General features: G+C 45.3%; 1 pseudogene; it reads right to left on the bottom strand.

Annotated features, from left to right (window-relative positions):
* Positions 1-640: 640 nt before the first annotated feature.
* On the bottom strand, positions 641-19,659 carry LOC133044304 (receptor-binding cancer antigen expressed on SiSo cells-like; annotated as a pseudogene).
* Between the last annotated feature and the right edge of the window lie 521 nt (positions 19,660-20,180).

The raw sequence follows: 20,180 nt of genomic DNA, 5'->3' as shown, positions 1-20,180 counted from the left end.
CCCCCGCTCCCCCGGGCTCCAGCCCGCCCCGCCCCCCGAGTTCCAAGCCCCGCCCCCGGGCCCCCAGCCCGCCCCGCCCCGCCCGGCGCCCTAGCGCTCCCCGAGGGACCATCCCCGTGGCCCGCCACCACCGCAGCCCCGGGAACCGCGGAAAAGCCAGGACTTTGGAATCGAGCCGACTTAAGCCTGCCTGGCTTTGCTCCTAGCTCGCTGTGCGACTTTGGTAAATTCTTTCCCCCATCTGACCCCACTTTCTGTTTTATGGGGATAGCGCCCCCGCCCTTGCAGGATTTTCGAGATGACCTTAAATGACTTTGTGAAGCATCGGGCGCTCTAAAGTCCCCTCTTAGGGGCAGCTTGGACTTCCTAATCCCACCTCCAACATCCCCCGCAACCCTCCTCAAAGGCTGTATCGGACCCTCGTATTATTCACTCACATGGCCCTCAGCTATAATTTCATATTCGCTTGAATTTCATGATTATGGTCTGCCTCTTGGAATTCCGTGAGAGCAGGTCGCGTTCATGCTTACACCCCAGCGTCCAGTTCAGTCCTGAAATACAGCAGAAACTCAATAAATGCCCGCTCTTCATTCCATCCCACAGATGCAACCCTGGTGGAGCGGAAGTGGGGTCAATACCTTCAACGGCCAGCAGAGGGCAGGCGATGACCAGCCTTCTCGCTGAGCTGGCGCCGCGAGAACGGGGAAGTCCAGGTGCGCGAAGATTTGAAGAATCCATGGACCGGCAAGCCGCGGGCCGGGGGCTTGGGCATCTGTGGTTCGTGACTTGTCCTGGACCAAAGACGTCTCCGACAGCCTGTGAGGATGGACGGCCTCTGAAGATGTTCTGAGAAAGGTCAGCAGGTGAAGGAGTTTGCTGTAAAGACAGGAAACCCAGGAAAATCTAGGAGGAATGGGACTCAATGGCAAAGAATGAGGTTTATAAAGTACTAGCCGGTGGGGAGTGAGAGGTGGCCGCTGTTGATCTGTGACTTGAGATGGCAGGACCTGGCTGGAAGTGACTGGCCTCAGCTGTCCTAGATTTAGCAAAAGTCATTTGGTGTCAGTCTTGAAACCGGGCTGTGTCTGCTGGTATCTCAGAAGAGCCCGGATGGGAGCAGAGCTCTTTCGGGTGGCCAGAGGGCAGAGTCATGCTACAAACATGTCTGTGGAAGCATTGTATATAAACACTATATTCAGCAGGGAAACCCTGGAAACTTCAGAAATCCCTCAAGGGAGTCTGGGAGGGAAGAGAGGAGAGAGAACAGGGGTTGTGGCTACAGATAGCACAGTAATTCAACTTCTGGGAGCCTCAATTTCCTCATCTGCAAGATGGAGATAAAAATCTACCTTGTAGGATTGCATTGGATTAAACAGGATGAACTGAATCAGTGGTTCTCAACCTTGGTCGCACATTGAAATTACTGTGCCCTTGGCAAATACTGATGCCTGGGGTGTGAGAATTAAAAAACAACAACTCTCCAGGTGATTGTAATGTGCTGCCAAGGCTGAGAGCTACAGAGCTAAATAAAACACTGAACACAGAGCAGGACACATACTAGGGATTCAACAGTGTTTAGCACTTTTTTTTTTTTTTTAATGGAGCACACATTGTTTTCATTATTCTTTGTTAGAGAAAAACGTTGATACAAAGGTTGTTGCAGAAATTGGATTTCCAACAGGCTCGTTTCCCGAACGATGAATCATCTAGGATTTGATGCTTCTGGAGGTGGGGGAAGACAGAGGCAGCCTCGGGTAGTATGACTTGTCCTGACACCCAGCTGAGCCGAACAAGGCAGGGACCACCCTGTTCTAGCTTGCGGTTTGTATCACCGTCTCCGAGGCATCCTTTGAGCGTGCAAGCAGCATGAATGCTAATGTTTGCCCATTTCTGGGGTTAAGGATAGAGGCAGTTTTCTCCTCTCCCTCAGTACCCTCAAGTGGTAGTGGTGGGTGGCGGTATGCCACTGTTTGTTTTTTGAGTAACCCGTCAGTGCAGGGGGGCACTTGCTTCTCTATGGATCTTAGTAGCCGTATGTGCTTTGTCACAGACCCAGTGGTTATTCTCTGCACCCCACTGCTTTCTTGCTGGGTGAACCCAGCCTGAAGTGCCATGAGGACCCACTCGCTCAGGCCTGCCGCTGTGATCCCTTGCCATGGGCAGCAAGACTGGCTGCAGGAGCGGGCTGCTCAACCACTCCTGGTGGTCTGGCCCGGCTGAAGGTGGAAAGGGAGGCCGAGAAACCTGCACTGACTCCCTCCAGATGCAGGCTTGTGAGTCGGGCAGCAGACAGTCGGTGTCTGGCCAGGATGATCAGGTTTAGCAAATAAAAATACAGGATGACCAATTAAATTTGAGGGACTTCCCTGGTGGCTCAGATGCTGAAGAATCTGCCTGCAATGTGGGAGAACTGGGTTCAATCCCTGGGCCGGGAATCCTCTGGAGAAGGGAATGGCTACCCACTCCAGTATTCTTGCCTGGAGGATTCCATGGAGAGGGGAGTCTTGTGGGGTACAGTCGGGGTCACAAAAAGTCGGACATGACTGAGCAACTAACACATTATACTAAGAAGTTATTCACTGGCGTCTAAAATTCAAATTTAATGGTATCTCCTTGATTTTTACTTGCTAAATCTGACTGGTCAAACAGCCAATGAGTGCTCAGCATATGGAGCTTGCAATGGCCTCCTGCTCAATGCTGCCACATGCAGCTTCCACCTGTCACTGCCCTGCTCCAGAACTACGCGTGGCTCCCAACTGCTTCCAGAGACAAGCTTGGACTCCCGGGCCACGGTGCTGGGCCTGGCTCTCCTGCCAGGCCAGCTGCCCTGCTTGGGCTCTTTCCCATCTCTGCCCCTGCTCATGTTTTCCCTGCCTGGCATGTCTCTTGTCCATTCCCCATAGCAGTTGCAAACACTTATTGAGCACCTACTGGATGCAGGCAACATGCTGAGTTTTTCATTTGCATTATCTCAATTTGATTGTCACAAAACGTAGTAGAGACAGTACTTATCCTGTTTTACCAGTGAAGAAAGCGATGCGCTCAGATGTGATTCTTTTTTTTTAAACTGAAGTGTAGTTGATTTACAATATTGTGTTTCAAGTGTACAGCAAAGTGATCGGTTATATCTTCAGATTCTTTTCCATTATAGGTTATTAAAAGATTTTCAATATAGTTCCTTGTGCTATGTAATAAATCTTTGTTGTTTATCTATTTACATATAGTAGTGTGTATCTGTTAATCCCAACCTCCTAATTTATCCCTTCCCTCCTTTCCCCCTTTGGTAACCATAAGTTTATTTTCTATGTCTGTGAGTCTGTTTCTGTTTTATGAATAAATTCATTTGTATGACTTTTAGATTCCACATATAAGTGATATATAATATTAATATTTGTCCCTGTCTAACTGACTTCACTTAGCATGATAATCTCGAGGTCCATCTATGTTGCTGCAATTGGCAATATTTCATCCTTTTCTATGGCTGAGTAATATTCCTTTGTATGTGTGGTGTGTGTATATATACACACACCACACATTTATCCATTCATCTGTTGATGGACACTTAGGTTGCTCCCATGTCTTGGCTAAAATAGGTTGCTATGAACACTGGGGTGCATGTATCTTTTCAAATTAGAGTTTTCACCTTTTCTGGATATATGCCCAGGAATGGGATTGCTGGATAACTCTATCCAACAATATCTATTGCTAGATAGCTCTATCTAATGGAAACTCTATTTTTAGTTTTTAAAGAAACCTCTGTACTGTTTTTAAGAGTGGCTGCACCAGTTTAAATTCCCACCAGCGGTGTAGGAGGGGTCCCTTTTCTCCACACCCTCTCCAGCATTTATTATTTGTAGACTTTTTGATGATGGTGTGAGGTGATACGTCTTTGTAGTTTTGATTTGCATTTCTCTAATAATCAGCAATGGGAAGCATCTTTTCATGCGCCTATTGGCTCTGTGTATGTCATCTTTGGAGAAATGTCTACTTAGGTCTTCTGACCATTTTTTTATTGAGTTGTATGAGCTGTTTGTATATTTTGGAAATTAAGCCCTGCAATTTGCAAATATTTCCTCCCAGTCCATAGGTTGTCAGACATGATTCTCAAACTGTGGTCCCTGGGCCAGTGTGCAATACCATGCACCCTCTCAGGCCCTACTCTAGACCTACTGAATCAGAAACTCTGAGGCTGGGGCCCAGCAATCTGTATTTTAATCAGCTCCCTTCAGCCACACCAGTGTTTCTGATGCTTGTTCTAGTTTGCGACTTGCTGCTCTAAGAGATGAAGTAACTGCAGGAACCTCTCATTCAGGCAGAGGTTGAGAGGATGGTAGAGGACCCCCAGGCAGGGCGTTTATGATCATTCTGAGCATCATGCCTGGGCTAGGCTCTGGAGTTGCTGCAGCGACCCAGCAGGTCTGGTGGGGGGTAGGGGGTGGGGGTGGGGAGGGAAGAAGGGAAAGAAGCAGAACTGACAGGCAGTCAGGCAGTTATGATGGATGGCAGCAGGATGGGAGGGTCAAGGAAAGCTTTTCTGGAGCAGACATCTAAGTCTCAAAAATCAGTTGGAATTAGTTACATATAAAGGGTGGGAGGGCTTCTCAGGTGGCTTAGTGGTAAAGAATCTGTGTTGGGAAGATCCCCTGGAGAAGGAAATGGCAACCCACTCCATTAATCTTGCCTGGGAAATCCCATGGACAGAGGAGCCTGGCAGGGCTATAGTCCATGGGGTCGCAAAGAGTGGGACAGGACTTAGTGACTAAACAACAACAAAGGGTGCGAATGCTATTCCTAGTGTACTGACTAGTTTGTAGCAAGGCCATGCAGATGTGCCTGGGGATAGTTCAGTCTTGATGATGGAAGGTGAAACAGCTGAGCTGAGCTGAGGGGGCAGGGGAGGAATCAGACTGTGTGGGGGGTGGGGAGGGGAGGAAGTGGGAGGCGAAGTCCTCTGCCTTCAAAGCAAAGGAAGGAGCTCTAGGGGTTTCCCTGGTGGCTCAGATGGTAAAAGCATCTGCCTGCAATGCGGAAGACTCAGGTTCGATCCCTGGGTCAGGAAGATCCCCTGGAGAAGGAAATGGCAACCCACTCCAGTACTCTTGCCTGGAAAATTCCATGGACGGAGGAACCTGGTAGGCTACAGTCCATGGGGTTACAAAGAGTCGGACACGACTGAGCAACTTCACGTAATGGCAATTGAGAAGAAGCCCTCTGGCTTCTATGTGGAGGGAGCACTAGAGAAGATAGTTGGGGAGAGGGTGAGCAGTGACCCAGGGGTGTCAGGCCTTCCCTCGCCCCTAGACCCAGCCTGCTTCTGACCTTCAAGGCAGCTGCAGAGATTCAGACCCCAATCACAGTTTTGGGCAGGTGGCTGTTCCAAGGCCCGAGTTGCCGCATCCGAGGCCAAGGGGGTGGGGCTGGGCAGGGAACCACCCCGACCAACTTCCACTACTAACCCGCCCCCATGGTCCCGCCCCCACAGCCGCCCCCGCCCCCAGCCCGCCTCTCCCCAGCTGCTGGCTGGAGGAAGCCAGGCTCTGGGCGGTGGTCCTGGGTTGTTCTTCCCTTCCTTTTCTTTTTTTTTTTTTTTTCATTTATTTTTATTAGTTGGAGGCTAATTACTTTACAATAGTGTAGTGGTTTTTGCCATACATTGACATGAATCAGCCATGGATTTACATGTTGTTGCCTTTCCCTGCCTATGTGGCTGAGGCTGCGGGGCTCCTGGGGCCTCTCCTCCCAGCCTTTCAGGGACAGGCTCTGGATGTGGTCAGGGATCCCTAGGCTGGAGGGCAGGAAACTTCCGTTGCTGTCCCCTATTCTGCCAACCAGGCTGTCGGTGGTAGCCGAGCACTGCCCCAGCCTGACCAGGTTGCCTGGCAGCGTGGGCTGTGGCTGGACAGTTTCCGGCTCCAGCTGTCCTTCCCAGAAAAACGTCAGTTTGACTGAACCCTTTTGAAACCTGTTTGGGATTTCTAGTTGAGGGAAGAACACAGAAAGATCATTAACCACCTGTGAAAGGGAGCTTTCTGGGTGTTCTGAAACCTCCGCAGGACTTACCAGCTATCCTATGCGCTGAACCTTCAGCAAGGGGACCTCTTAGTCTTCCTCTTTTTACTTAGATATACTTTCTGGCCCCGTTCTCTTCCATCTGGTATCCAGACTCATGTCTCAACATGCTTTGCAATTCAAGGAGGGTCTCAAAAGGATGGGCTTCCCCAGTGGCTCAGCAGTGGTTTGATCCCTTGGGTTGGGAAGATCCCTTGGAGGAGGGCATGGTAACCCACTCCAGTATTCTTTTTTTTTTCCCATTCCAGTATTCTTGCCTGGAAAATCTCAAGGACAGAGGAAACTTCTGGGCTACAGTTCATAGGGTCGCAAAGAGTTGGACATGAATGAAGTGACTGAGCACGCACACACGCTAGAATGGATGTCCAATATTTTTAAATTTTGTTCAGAAATAGAATAAGAGATGTTAAAAAATACTGTTTAGGACTCCCCTGGTGGCTCAGTGGTAAAGAATCCATATCTCAATGCAGGGGACACAGGTTTGATCCCTGATCCAGGAAGATCCCACATGCAGAACAACTAAGCCCGTGTATCACAACTATTGAACCTGTACTCTAGTGCCCACAAGCCACAACTACTGATCTCATGTACCCCCAAGTACTGAAGCCTGCACCCCAGATCCCGTGCTCCACAAGAGAAGCCACAGCACCATAACTAGAGAGTAGCTCCCCTCGCTGCAACTAGACAAAGTCAGTGCAGCAACGAAGACCCAGCTCAGCCAAAAATCAGTAAGTAAAAAATTTGTAAAAATACTGTTGAGAGATCAATTGATGCTAGGCCTTGCATTATATAGGGATGGAGTATATACAGGAGGGTCAGGGACAGCGTAAGTGGGTGGAAGTGGTGAATGAAGGCATGAATAGTGGAGAAAGTGAGTGCTAGGAGGTGGCCCATCTGGCCTTGAATATGGGGTAAAACCATGGGCACTGAGGAGCCCTTGAAGGTTGCTGAGCAGGAGAGTGACACAATATTGCTAGTCACTGTACCAGTGTAAATGTTACATGCCCCATAGGGTCCTGCTCAATTACATCAACAAATCATCATCATTGGGCTTCCTAAAAGAAAAGCAGTATGTATTCCTGAGTTGAAAGCAATCACTTTTGCCTTATGCATAAATTTTTCTACCTGTTTAGCATCTTTGGTGGGGCTTCCCAGGTGGTGCAAGTAAAATCCACCTGCCAATGCAGGAGACACAAGAGACGCAGGTTCAGTCCCTGGATTGGGAAGATCCCCTGGAGGAGGGCATAGCAACCCATTCCAGTATCCTTACCTGGAGAACCCCATGGACAGAGGAGCCTGGCGGGCTACAGTCCATATGGTCACAGAGAGTGATGTGACTAAGCACACACGCACGTGTGTCTGCCAAGCTCCCTGCTGGTGTGAAATACTGAATTCCAGCTTTTTAAAATTTATTTAGGGGCAAGTGAATCAAAATTTAGGGCTTCCCTGGTGGCTTGGATGGTAAAGAATCTGCCTGCAATGCAGGAGACCCAGGTTTGATCTCTGGGTCGGTAAGGTCCCTAGAGAAGGGAATGGCCACCCGCTCTAGTATTCTTGGAAAATTCCATGGACAGAGGAGCCTGGCTGGGTGACAGTCCATGGGTTTGCAAAGAGTCAGATACGACTGAGTGACAAACACTTTCTAACACAAAAGAAGTAAAGAGGAAGGAACAAGGAGAAAAGAGATGATACAGGTAGCAATGGGTCAGGGTGGAGGAGAGAAGACTGTCATGGATTTTCCTGGGGTCCCCACCCAGTCAGTTTTCCAAGCAGCTTGAGGAGCAGCCAGGAGTGAGTGAGGGCTGCATGCCACGTATTCTGAGCTTGGTGCCGTGTATTATGAGCTGGGGGCCATATATCATGGGCTGTGGGGGGGCCACATGGCAGAAACAGTCCCGTTGAGTCACGGGATCCACAGCCACACTGCTTCGTAAAGCTTGGTGTGAGGAGTATTTTTGTTTTTTACAGCCCAGCTGTCTGTGTAATGACTTCCTTCCCTCGGCCTTGTTCACTGAGGTGTCCCTGGGCGACCAGCTGAGTCACCACATTCCTTGCAGCTTAAAACACTGGCCCAAGCACAGGGGCCTGGCTCCTTCATGTAGGTGGGACTTTTGAAGTCTGCTGGAGAGAGCTGTGGAAAGACAGGCTACGGAGCTCCCATCTCTCACCTGTACCTCTCCCCCAAAACATGATTTAAAAAGCAAGTGAAAATAGAAAGTCCATCTGTTAAACACTACGGAATGGTCACAGCCTGAAAAAAAAATTATTTATCAGCAACCATGAAGTCATATAGGACTTCACCTATTACCCAGCAGATAAAGAATCTGCCTGCAACTCAGGAGACATAGGAGACGTGGGGTCGATTACTGGGTCGGGAAGATCCCTTGGAGGAGGAAATGGCAACCCACTCCAGTATTTGTGCCTGGGAAATCCCATGGACAGAGGAGCCTGGTGGGCTGCAGTCCAAAGGGTTGCAAAGAGTCAGACATAACTGAGTGACTGAGCACACAGCAAATGAAGTCAATGTCAAATAGAATGCAGGGAAGTGGGGAGATGAGGGGTGACCAAGAACTGACACCCCACCCTCTGTCCTGTGGCAGTGTGAAGGGTCCGAAATCCAAGTGAAGAGACTGGGAATGCTCATGCCCAGCTGGAATGGAATGGAAACTTGCTCAGCTCTTCCATAAAATAAACAATAAGCAGGCAGTTTTCAGTAAAAAGAAGGATGCGTTGGCAGAAAGTTCAGCAATCTTACTCCTTGAAATATGTTTTAAAGAAAGCTCAGTCAGGTATATAAGAAGACAAGGTGGAGATTATTTATGATAGCCTTGTTCATGGCATAGGTGAACAGGAAGCAAAAATGAGTTAGTAAACCATGGTGGAGGCTGACCTTGGAATTCTACCCAGCACTGAGAAACTATGGGTTAGTTGTACATACAATAGCATGGATGGAACTTATAGTTTTAAGTGGGGGAAATCAGTAAAAGAGATTTAAGGCATAATACTTTCCAAGTATTATTGAGGTATAACTGATGTACAGTAAACCATATGTATTTAAAGAGTATGATTTGAGTTTTGACATATGTAGATACCCATGAAACCATTACCACTATCAAGCTAACGAATATATCCATCTCCTGGCAAAATGTGGAGTAGATCTATGTGTATTAAAATGAACAGATGTTGAATACCTCTTAAGATAGGAAAAAAGTTCAGCAGTGTGTGCAATATAATCCCATAATTAAAACAAAAAATGTGTAGGTACCCTGAAAAATCTGGAATGATATATATACCAAAATACACTATTTGTTATTGTTGTTTAGTCACTTAGCCATGTTCGACTTTTTGCAGCCCCCATGGACTGTAGCCCACTAGGTTCCTTTGTCTATGTAATTCTCCAGGCAAGAATACTGGAGTGGGTTGCCACTTCCTTCTCCAGGGGATCTGCCAACCTAGGGATCGAACCTGGGTCTTCTGCACTGTAGGCAGCTTCTTTACCGTCTGAGCCACCAGGGCAGCCTCTGGTGGTTATTACAGGTTTTATATAAAGGTCACCATTAAGTGCGTGTTCTTTTGTGCCTGGCTTCTTTCACTCCATGTGATTGATTAGAGTCTTCCATGTTGTGTGAAGCCGTAGTTCATTCACTTTTAATGCAGCATATAGCAGCATTCCATTGGGTGAATATACCAAAATTTATTTATCCCTTCAACGAAGTGTTAAGTAAGTGTTAGTCGCTCAGTCGTGCCCGACTCTTTGCGACCCCATGGACTGCAGCCCACCAGGTTCCTCTGTCCATGAAATTTTCCAGGCAAGGATACTGGAGTGGGTTGCCATTTCCTTCTCCAGGGGATCTTCCCAACCCAGGGATTGAACCTGGGTCTGCTGCATTGCAGGCAGATTCTTTACCGACTGAGCTACAAGGGCATTTGGGTTGGTTCCCGTTTAGGGCTACTACAAATAATGCTGCTGTGAGCATTTTGGTACATGTCTGCTGCTCTTCCTTAGCATATATTATGGTATGGTTCCAAGTTATTTACATCTATAATCTTGTTATTTCTCTTCTATTTGGCCTACCTGGATTTTGTTCCTGTTTTCCTTTTTTTCTTCTTTTGGATCAGCCAAGTGTTTTTGAGTATTGCATTTTATCTTCTGTATTAGGCTTTTTAAAGTGTGTTAAAACATACACAACCCCAAATTTACCATTATAGCTATGTTTAAATGTGCAGTTCACTAGTTTTAAGTACATTCACATTTTTGTGCAGGCAATCTCCAGAACCATTTTCATCTTGCAAAACTGATATGCTCCATCCATTATGCAATAGTTTCCCATTCTTTCCTTTGCTGCTTCCCTAGCAACCACCATTCTACTTTCTATCACTGTGTATTTCACCATTCTAGGTATTTCATATAAACAGAGTCATGTAGTATTTGTCTTTTTGTGACTGGCTTATTTTCTTTTTTAAAAAAATTATTTTTGACTGTGCTGGGTTTTTGTTACTGCACGAGCTTTTCTCTGGCTCACTGCATCATTGACTCAATGGACATGAGTTTTGAGCAAACTCCAGGAGACAGTGGAGGACAGGGAAGCCTGGCATCCTGCAGTCCATGGGATTGCAGAGTCAGACATGACTGAGCAACTGAACAACAAATCATGGAAGCCAAATAGTAATTAAAATTATTTATTGTATCATTATGCACATTGATGGAAAGCATTATAGACAGAAGAGTTTCTTTCCCACCATAAGATTATTTACATCCATTTATTTAGCTAGGAACACTAGCTTGAAGAGGTACTAGCATATTCTATTTGAAATTATTTCTCTAGAGCAAACCATTGTCTTACAGTTGGAGCATGTTGAAGAAGAAATTGTTTTCTCATAAGCTTTTTTTATTCTTTTGAGTCTGAATCACTGGGTTCAAGGGACTTTGAGAGAACCCTGGTGTCCTGAATGTCCTGATGAATACATTAAAATCAAGCATTTTATTTGTATTCTGATAATATTCTTAGATCCATACAAATGTTGGTTGGTTTGTGAAGCTCATATTTCTCCCGCCAGTACCATGACACTTGAAGAATATTTGTTGTGAAAGTTTCACACCAATTTTCACACCACGGTGCTTCCTGTCCCATTTCTTCCTTTATTGTTCTTTTGCTCTTGTTTACCTGTCTGCTGCCTTCTGCTGCCTGAGGACTTCTTTGGTTGACAGACTACATCTTCTTCTTGACATGCATAGGTATTTTCTTGCCAGGTATCTAAGTCACCTGATTCAGGAGACTGGTGAATAAAAGGCATATGGTGTGTAGCTGCTAATCTATCAGAGAAACCTGTGCTACCCCCTGGGATGCCAAAGTCTAACGGTTCTGTCTTCTTAATGATTTCCTGAGTTTTCCTTTTAGTCGATGTCATGTCCTTAAAATAATCAGAGTCCAGTTGAAAGCTTTTTGCTGTGTTGTCACATTCCCATTTCCTCCTTCAGTCTTTACACCTGTGGGTGCCTCTTCATCCCAGAACCCTTCCACGTCTGTCTGCTAAGGAGCTGATGAATAATCAACTCTTGTTGGCAGAGTTCTTTGACCTCCCCTTAATTTCTGTCCTCTGTCAGATCAGCATACTAATCTCTTTAGGAATGAGAATACTGTTGCTGGGCGGGTTTGTACTTTAAATAATCAAAACTGTGATGATGGCCCTGGTGGGAATCAAAACCAGCCCCTTCCTCTCCCCATCTTCCAGCAGAGGCTCCAATCAAATTACTCTTTAATTAATATATTAAACCAGTTTGATATATCTTTGGTTTTTTTGTGGTTTCATTGTGATGTGTCTAGATGGAGACTGATTTTTATTTATCCTGACTTGAACTTTTAAAAATTTATTTAATTGGAGGAGAATTGCTTTACAATATTGTGTAGTTCTGATTTGAATTTATTTGGTTTACCTATAACTAGATATCTTTCATAAGTTCTAGAGAATCCTCAGACACTATCTTTTCAAATATTGCTTCTGTCTCATCCTTTCTTTTTTTCCTGTAGAAACAATCTTAAGGTTAGACTGATGTAAATTTTTTCCTAAGAGATTAAAAAGAATTTTTTTTTTTTACTAACCCCTTGAAGTGCTAACAGTTTAGGATCCCTTTAATCTGTATTCAGAGTTTGACATTATCTAGACAACTCAGATGACTTGAAGCCAGGCTGCATCTGTGAAAGGAATGGATCACTTCCAGTCCACACCTTAAATTTCTTCAGGATCCTAGATTAAAGTGTAAAGAGTTTTGTTGACTGGGAATTTGCATATCACACTGAGGAGTCTAAGGAGGGGTGGGCAGTTGTGGATTTGTCAAGTCTGATTGATCAGAGGCAGCATTTTGTTAATATTTTTTAATTGAAGTATAGCTGATTTACAACGTGTTAATTTCTGCTGTACAGTAAAGTGATTCAGTTGTACATACACATATGTATGTTCCTTTTTAAAAATATTCTTTCCCATTATGGCTTATCATAGGATATTGACTATCCTTTGATATACAGTAGGACCTTGTTGTTTATCCATTCTATATTTAAAAGCTTACATCTGCTAACCCAACCTCCCACCCCATCCCTCTCCTAAGTCCTCCCCCTTGGCAACCACCAGTCTGTTCTCGATGTCTGTTTTTCTATTTCCTAGGTTCATTTGTGTCATATTTTAGATTCTACAGATAAGTGATATCATACATACTATTTGTCTTTGACTTAACATCACTTAGTATGATGATCTCTAGTTGCATCCATGTTGCTGCAAATGGCATTATATCATTCTTTTTTATGGTTGAGTAGTATTCCATCGTACGTATGTACCGTATCTTCTGTATCCATTCCTCTGTTGATGGATATTTAGGTTGTTCCCGTGTCTTGACTATTGTGAATAGTGCTGCTATGAACACAGGGGTGCATGCATCTTTTCGAATAATAGTTTTGTCTGGAGGTATGCCCAGCAGTGGGATTGCTAGATCATATGGTAATTCTATTTTTAGTTTTCTGAGGAACTTCCACACTGTTCTCCACAGTGGCTGTACCAACGTATGTTAAAAGAGCAGCTTGTTGAATCCTAGCGCTGTGGCTCATTGTGGGAAAAGGAGGAAGGCAGGCTGGGCTAGACTAGGGCTAGGGAAACACAACCAGCCACAGAGATGGGTGGTCATGCCTGAGGTAAACTAATGCACAGGGTCTACCAGGTGAGGAGGGGAGGCGAGAAGCCAGGACTGCAGAAAAGCTGCGAATGTGACTAGGGTGGCTCTGTAATCCGAGGCCTCTGTTCACCGGGGCCAGAAGCAAGTTCTCTTCCCTGATTCTGGGCAGCTTGGCTGGCTAGTATCTCCTCCAGGCCACCCAGCAGCCACCTGTATAGCCTGGGCTGGGTCTGGGCACTCTGGACAGCTTCATTATTGTTCTGTCTACATCCATTGTGAGCCTTCCATTCTGAACTGCACCCAACAGGTTGTCCCTGCACCTTTACTGAAGGGTTCCTAGAATACAGCTCAGATTATTACCACCACCTTCAAGGCCCTGCATGATCAGGCTGGCCCCCGTCCACCCTCCAGCCTGACCTCCTCCCTCTATCCGCCTCATCATCCCTGTGCCTTCTTCGTCTTTGTTTAAACCACCATGTACCCTGGATGGCTGCAGGTCTATGCATGAGCAGTTCTCTCTACAGGGAGCACTCCTCTCCCATATTTTCCTACTGTGATGGGCTAGATGTGTACGTACCTGCAAAATCCATACATCGAAGCCCTAACTCCTAGTGTGGCTATATTAGGAATAAGGAAATAATTAAGGTTGAATGAGATCTGGAGAATGGGACCCTGATCCAGGATGGTTAGTGTCTTTATAAGAAGAGATACCAGAAAGTTCACTCTCCTTCTTTCTCCCTGCTCATATACGAGGACACAGCAAGAAAGCAGCCGTGTGCTAGTCAGGAAGAGAGTCCTCACCAGAAACTGCATGTGCCGGAAACTTGATCTTGGAATTCCAGCCTCAAGAATTTGAAGAATATTACTTTCTGCTGTTTTAAGTCATCTGGTCAAAGGTATTTTGTTATGGCAGCCCAAGCACACCAATACATGGTTTAATTAGAAGTTTAATTAGATCTCAGTTTACAGTTTATTTAGATCAATACAGTTTAATTAGATCTCACACCAACTATTTCCCTAAACATTTTTTTTTTTTCCCATATTGGATCTCAGTTGCTTGGTGCAGGCTTTAGGGCTTGGTTTGCCGTTAGTTCTCCAACCAGAGATGGAAACCGCATATACTGCATTGGCAGGGGGAGTCTTAACCACTGGACCACCAGGGAACTCTCCCTCTAAGCATCTTTGATCCAAAGTCTCCTATTTTTGGGATCTTATGGTACCAGGCACCATGTAAGATTTCTATTTTTGATTATTTGATCAATGTCTGCCTGACATACTAGACTGTAAATTCCATGAAGTTTTCTGGTTTTATTCAAAGCTACACACCCAGAACCCAGGACACAGCCAGGTACATAGTAGGTACACAGCACATATTTACTGGGAAAGAGAGTGGTGGGGGGAACAGACAATGCCTCGAGTTGGGAGGGTTTTATGGACATTCAAGTTCATCTCGGGTCCAGCAGCACCCCTCAAGTCCTCTCTACTGACAAAGCCTAACATTGTGCCACTGACAAAAGGGACATGCTAGCAGAATTCAGCTCCAGCATCACAAAGCGTGGCAAGGAAGGATAGATTGCAAAGGAAGGATGGATTTAGAGCAGAGAGACAATAAATTGGCACAACTGGATTCAGAACTTTACTTAAAACGATGGATGGGACTTTCTTTTTAACCGTTGGGTTCTCATCATGCATCAGACACCATGTTAATAGCAACATGTGGATTATCTCATCCAATTCTCACAGAAACATTAGGGGGTTAAGTCAGTTACTTGAGCTCATACAGCATGTAAGTGGGGAAGACAGAATTCAAACTCAGGAGGTCTGGATTTAAATCCTACTTACTTACAGTCTACACTAACTGCCTCTGGGGGATGGGAATGCCTCTGGGATTTTTTTTAACTCCAGACTTTCTAAAGGCAAGGTAAGGATTAACTATGAAATGAACTATAGGGCTTCTCTGGTGGTCCAGTGGTTAAGAATCCTCTTTGCAAAAAAAAAATAAATAAAAAAAAAAAAAAAAAAAAAGGAATCCTCCTTGCAATGCAGGGGACACTGGTTCGATTCCTGGTCCAGGAAGATCCCACATGCCACAGGGCAAATAAGCCACAACTACTGAGCCTGCGCTCTGGAGCCCGTCTCCACAGTAAGAGGAGCCACTGCAATGAGAAGCCCACGCACTGCAACTGGAGAGCAGCCTCTGCTCACATAGCTAAAGAAAGCCCGCTTGCAGCAACGAAGATCCAGGAAAACTAAAGAGAAATAAATAGACTTTTTTTTTTTTTAAAGAAATGAACCATGTACTGTTGATTAAGGTAAGGGGGTCTGTCACTACCCTGCTTCTATAGAATTCTCTTCCTTCTAACCCTCAGGTCATGGCTAGTTACTGCCTTCTCTGTGCTCTGAGGCACTGTGATAACCTCATTCTTGACAAGGAGCGGCATAGAAATCACAGAGAATGTTTTACCTTCTCTTCCTGGAATTGTTTACAGCTCAGACTCCCGCATGTGATTCTATGGCACTGGCTACTGCTCGGAGCTGTGCAGTGAATGTAGCATTCAAACAGTCATCATTAGAATGCTTTTGGTTTCAACTAATAAAAAAATCCAGCTCAAGTTAGAATCAATAATAGAGGGAATGCATTGGTTTATGTGACTTGATTGGTAAATGGGATTCAGGTAAGCTTTGGTTGGCATTTCAACACTTTTCTCTTCAGTTCTTTCTACTTTTCCTGATTTCATGGGTGTGCTTCATCTTTAGGCTGGCTCTTCTCATTGTACCAGAATAGCTGACATGGTTCCTTACTGACACCCAGGGAGGGAGTGAAGGCTTTTACCCAATTGTTGTGAAGAGGTAAATATTGAGTACTGATAGATGTAATCCTGGGTAAAAGGTCTGTCTTTGCAGCAATCAGTAGAAGGTATATTGTGCGATGGACTATAGTCCGTCAGGCTCCTCTGTCCATGGGGATTTTCCAGGCAAGATTACTGGAGTGGGTTTCCATTTCCTCTCCAGGGAATCTTCTCAACCCAGGGATTGAACACGCTTCTCTTGAATACTCCTATATTGGCAGGCGGGTTCTTTACCACTACCACCACCTGGGAAGACCAACGGTCAATTGAATTGAAGCTCTACACTTGGATGTGGGAGATGGAGGTCCAGCCCACCCAAATTGCCTCAGGCTGTACAATGGGAAGTGGGGTAGACTGGATGTTAGGAAGATGCATCTGTCAGGATAGGCTAGGTTTTGCTTTGGTAACAAACAAGCCTTGGCCTTGCTTTTCAAACAGCAAAGGTTTGTTTCTTACTCATAGTACATGTCTGCTTGGGTCATTATGCTGTGTTTTCTCACTCCAGGACCCGGACTGATGGAACTGTCACCTCCTCAAGCATGGTCTATGGCTGTGGCTGAGGGAAAGAGCATAAAAAACCGCTTTCTGGCTCTTAAAGTTTGGGCTGAGAGTGATGTGCTTCTACTCGCAATGTATGGACCAAAACAAGTCCCATGGCCACTCCTGACTCCAAGCTGTGAGGAAGTATAAGCCTATCATGTGCCTGGGAAACAAACCAGAATTATCTGGTGACGTAACATTAATGTCAACTATCACAAAGGGCTTACGGAGACCACCCCAGCTTTTCCTTACTTTTTATTGGGGAAAAAAAACTTTGTTTTGATTGTTACATTAAAAAAAAAAAGAGACCTTCATACTGTGCAGAAATCAGGTGTTTTCCTGATTTCTGATCAAATGTCTCTCAGTTATTTTGCCATTAAGCAGAGTCAATAGATCTATGAGGGACTTCTCTTAAGATACCTCCTAAAATAATGCCCTTTTTGTGGTCTTGATCAACACAAATAGATTCCTAGTGAAACTCATGACTTGTAAGCCAACCCTGATTATTCTGGGGGAGGGGGACACCTGACTCAAAGTAGGCCAGTTAGGGCCTCTTTTCTGGGATTGTGGAATTGGAATGATCAGGGGTTTTTCATGTCTCTCATGTCTCTCCGGATCATTGGAAGTGGTTGGGAGATAGATTTCCCACTCGAAGCAGAGGAAACAAGTTTGCAAGGAGAGCCTTACTGGCAACTCTTGCTATGCTTCCATTTCATCCAAAAGCCCAGCTGGGTTCTTGCTGCTGGCCTAAAAATCCACTCCCACCTCCCCCTGTCCCCACTTCCAAAAGCTTTAAGATCAGTTCCCCTCTTGTTTTTCTTAAACTGGGTTGATGGGTTACTGGTAACTTGTAGCCAGAAAACTCCTAATCAATACATGTTCTTTGCCTCTGGAACCAGACACAAAGAAGTCACAGGTGTAGCCCATTCCAGTAAAACAGAGGTCAGGTTGTAGTTCTATTGCATCAGCTGTATTTCTGGCAACTCTTCTGCTTGAGATAGTTCATCCGAAGGTGAGTGAGTGCAGGTGACATTATTATATGGATCACCTGGAATTCACTTAAAACTTTTTTTTTTTTTTAAGGAAAATGATTTGTCTCCCTGGGTAAACATTATTTGCCACATACCTCCCAACACAGATATTAAGTGCACACTATCTCCTCTGCCTGAGGTCCTCTCCTCTTCCTCTCTTTAGACCCAGCCTCAGTGTCACCTCCTCTGAGAAGCCTTTCCATGCTCTCCTATATAGAGCAAGTGATGTTCTTCTCTTTGCTTTACAAAGCAGTTGACACATACATCTAGTGTTACATATTTTCTTCCAGAAGTATTTCTTTCCACATCTGGCTCCTCTGAAATATCAAGTTCCTCAATGGTTGGGAGAGTGCCTTATTTATCTCTGCATCCCACAATGTTGGGTTGAAACAGATGCTCAGAAAAGCCTGTTGACTAAATGGGAGTTTTAAATGAGAGGACAATATCCCCACATACAGTCATCCCTCAGTATCTGTGGGGGGCTGGTTCCAGCATCTGTTGCAGATACCAATATCCATGGATGCTCAAGCCCCATAGGTGGCCCTCCATACTCCTGGTTCTGCATCCTGGGATTCAACCGGTCATGGATTGTGTAATATGGTGGTTTGTCTTTATTGAAAAGGATCCACGACCTGCACAGTTCAAATCCATGTTGTTCAAGGGTCAACTGTATATATACTTAACTCAGTAAAGAAATATTTATTGAATATCTCAGCATGTCAGGCCATGTTCCAGATGCTGCAGATAGGTAACACAAAGTTTCTGGTCTCAGAATGTTACAGATGTTATTCAGCTCATTAGAACGTGAGGAAAAGTAAAGATGATGGGAGACAGTGATGGAGGTTAGGACTTGCTGTTTCAGTAGACTATTCTGGGAAAGTTTCTGGGGAGGTGACTTCTGATTAGAAGTTTGGATGAAGGGCACATGACTTTCTGATATCTTGGGGTAAGAAACAACAAGTGCAAAGGTCCTGAGGTAGAAGTGAGTCTGCACGTTTCAGGAGCAGGAAGGTTAGTATGGAGGGAAAGGAGTGGATAGAGATACAACTAGAGAGGTGGGAGAGTATAATGAGCAGGGGGAGGAGATCACTTAGGATCTTGGAGGCCCTCGAAAAAACAAATTTTAGTGTTTGTTATGAGTGAGATGGGAAGCCATTGAAGGCTTTAGAAGAGGGAAGTAGGTTTTGACTTAGGATTTAATATAGTCTCTCTGGCTGTCTGTGAAGGCAGAGGGGAATCACCAAGAGTGGTTTGGAAGTTTTTGCAGTCATTCCAGGACAGAGAAGATGAGCGCTCAGATGAGGATATTTTAAAGGCAGGGCTGACAGAATTTGCTACTGGATATCTGAGATATGATAGGCAGGGGCTTTCCAGGTGGCTCAGTGGTAAAGAATCCGCCTGCCAATGCAGATGTGGGTTCAATTCCTGGGTGAGGAAGATCCCAAAATGGCAACCCACTTCAGTATTCTTGCCTGGAAAATCCCATGAACAGAGTAGCCTGGCAGGCTACAGTCCATGGAGTCGCAAGAGAGTCAGACAGCACTGAGCAGCTAAACAACATGATAAGAAGAGGAGTCAAGGATGACTTCAAGGTTTGGCCTAAGCCACCAGAAGGATGGACTTGACCCTAACAGAGGTGGGGAAGACTGTGAAAGGAGCAAGTTGAGGGGTGAGTTCCACAGTTTGACTTTGGACATATCACATTAGATATACTGCTCAGCGCTTATGTTTATGTTCACTAGTTTTCAGGATCTGAAGGTTACGATGTAACCTGAAGTTAAAGTCAGCTTTGTTTACTGAACACCAGGCACTGTGCAAAAAGCTGCCCGTGTGCTGTTATTTAATCCTCTCAGTCATTTCTACTGGCCTGATTATTGATATTTTCATTGCTCTTTTATGAATGAGAGATTAAATAGCAAAGTCACTCAGCCAATTATTAATCTTCCGTATAACGCAGATGTGAGATTCCAACTCTGGTATGTCATACCGGAGAGTGCTCGCTGTTCATTGACCCTACATTCTAAAGGTGGGGACCACTTTCTGAGCATATTTGCTACAGACTTGGGACTCCATAACAAAAAAGGTGCCTGGAACGTGCGACAAAAACTCAGAAAAGGGGTCACCTTTACCCCAGGTGTCACAGGTTACACAACAGAAGCTGTGAAAAAAGGGCTTTACTGTACCTGAGGGGGCTAACTGATGTGCTTGAAAGTTCTCAAGTACCTGAAGATTTAACGGAAAGCAGTCATCAGAAGTCGTCCTTCTTGTTAAGAAACAGAGGAGAGGAAAAAAACTGCGGTAAAGTTTTGGTGGGATAAAAGGAAAACCAACTCCCAGGCGATGCTTGTCGGGAAATACAGGACTGAGAAGAGAGGGGCGGGGCAAGGGTCAGGATTCCCAATCCAGCTAGCATCCTTTTGAAAGTGCAGCCTGGCATGGCTTTTCTTTGGTGGTTCTCTAGAAAGCCCAGGACACGGAATACAAAAGCCGGGAACCTCCGGAGATGCAGCATCCGCCCCCAGTCCCCCC

The sequence above is a fragment of the Dama dama genome, chromosome 23 (assembly GCF_033118175.1).
Source record: "Dama dama isolate Ldn47 chromosome 23, ASM3311817v1, whole genome shotgun sequence".
Classification (NCBI taxonomy): domain Eukaryota; kingdom Metazoa; phylum Chordata; class Mammalia; order Artiodactyla; family Cervidae; genus Dama; species Dama dama.
This window is presented reverse-complemented; position numbering and strand designations above follow the sequence as displayed.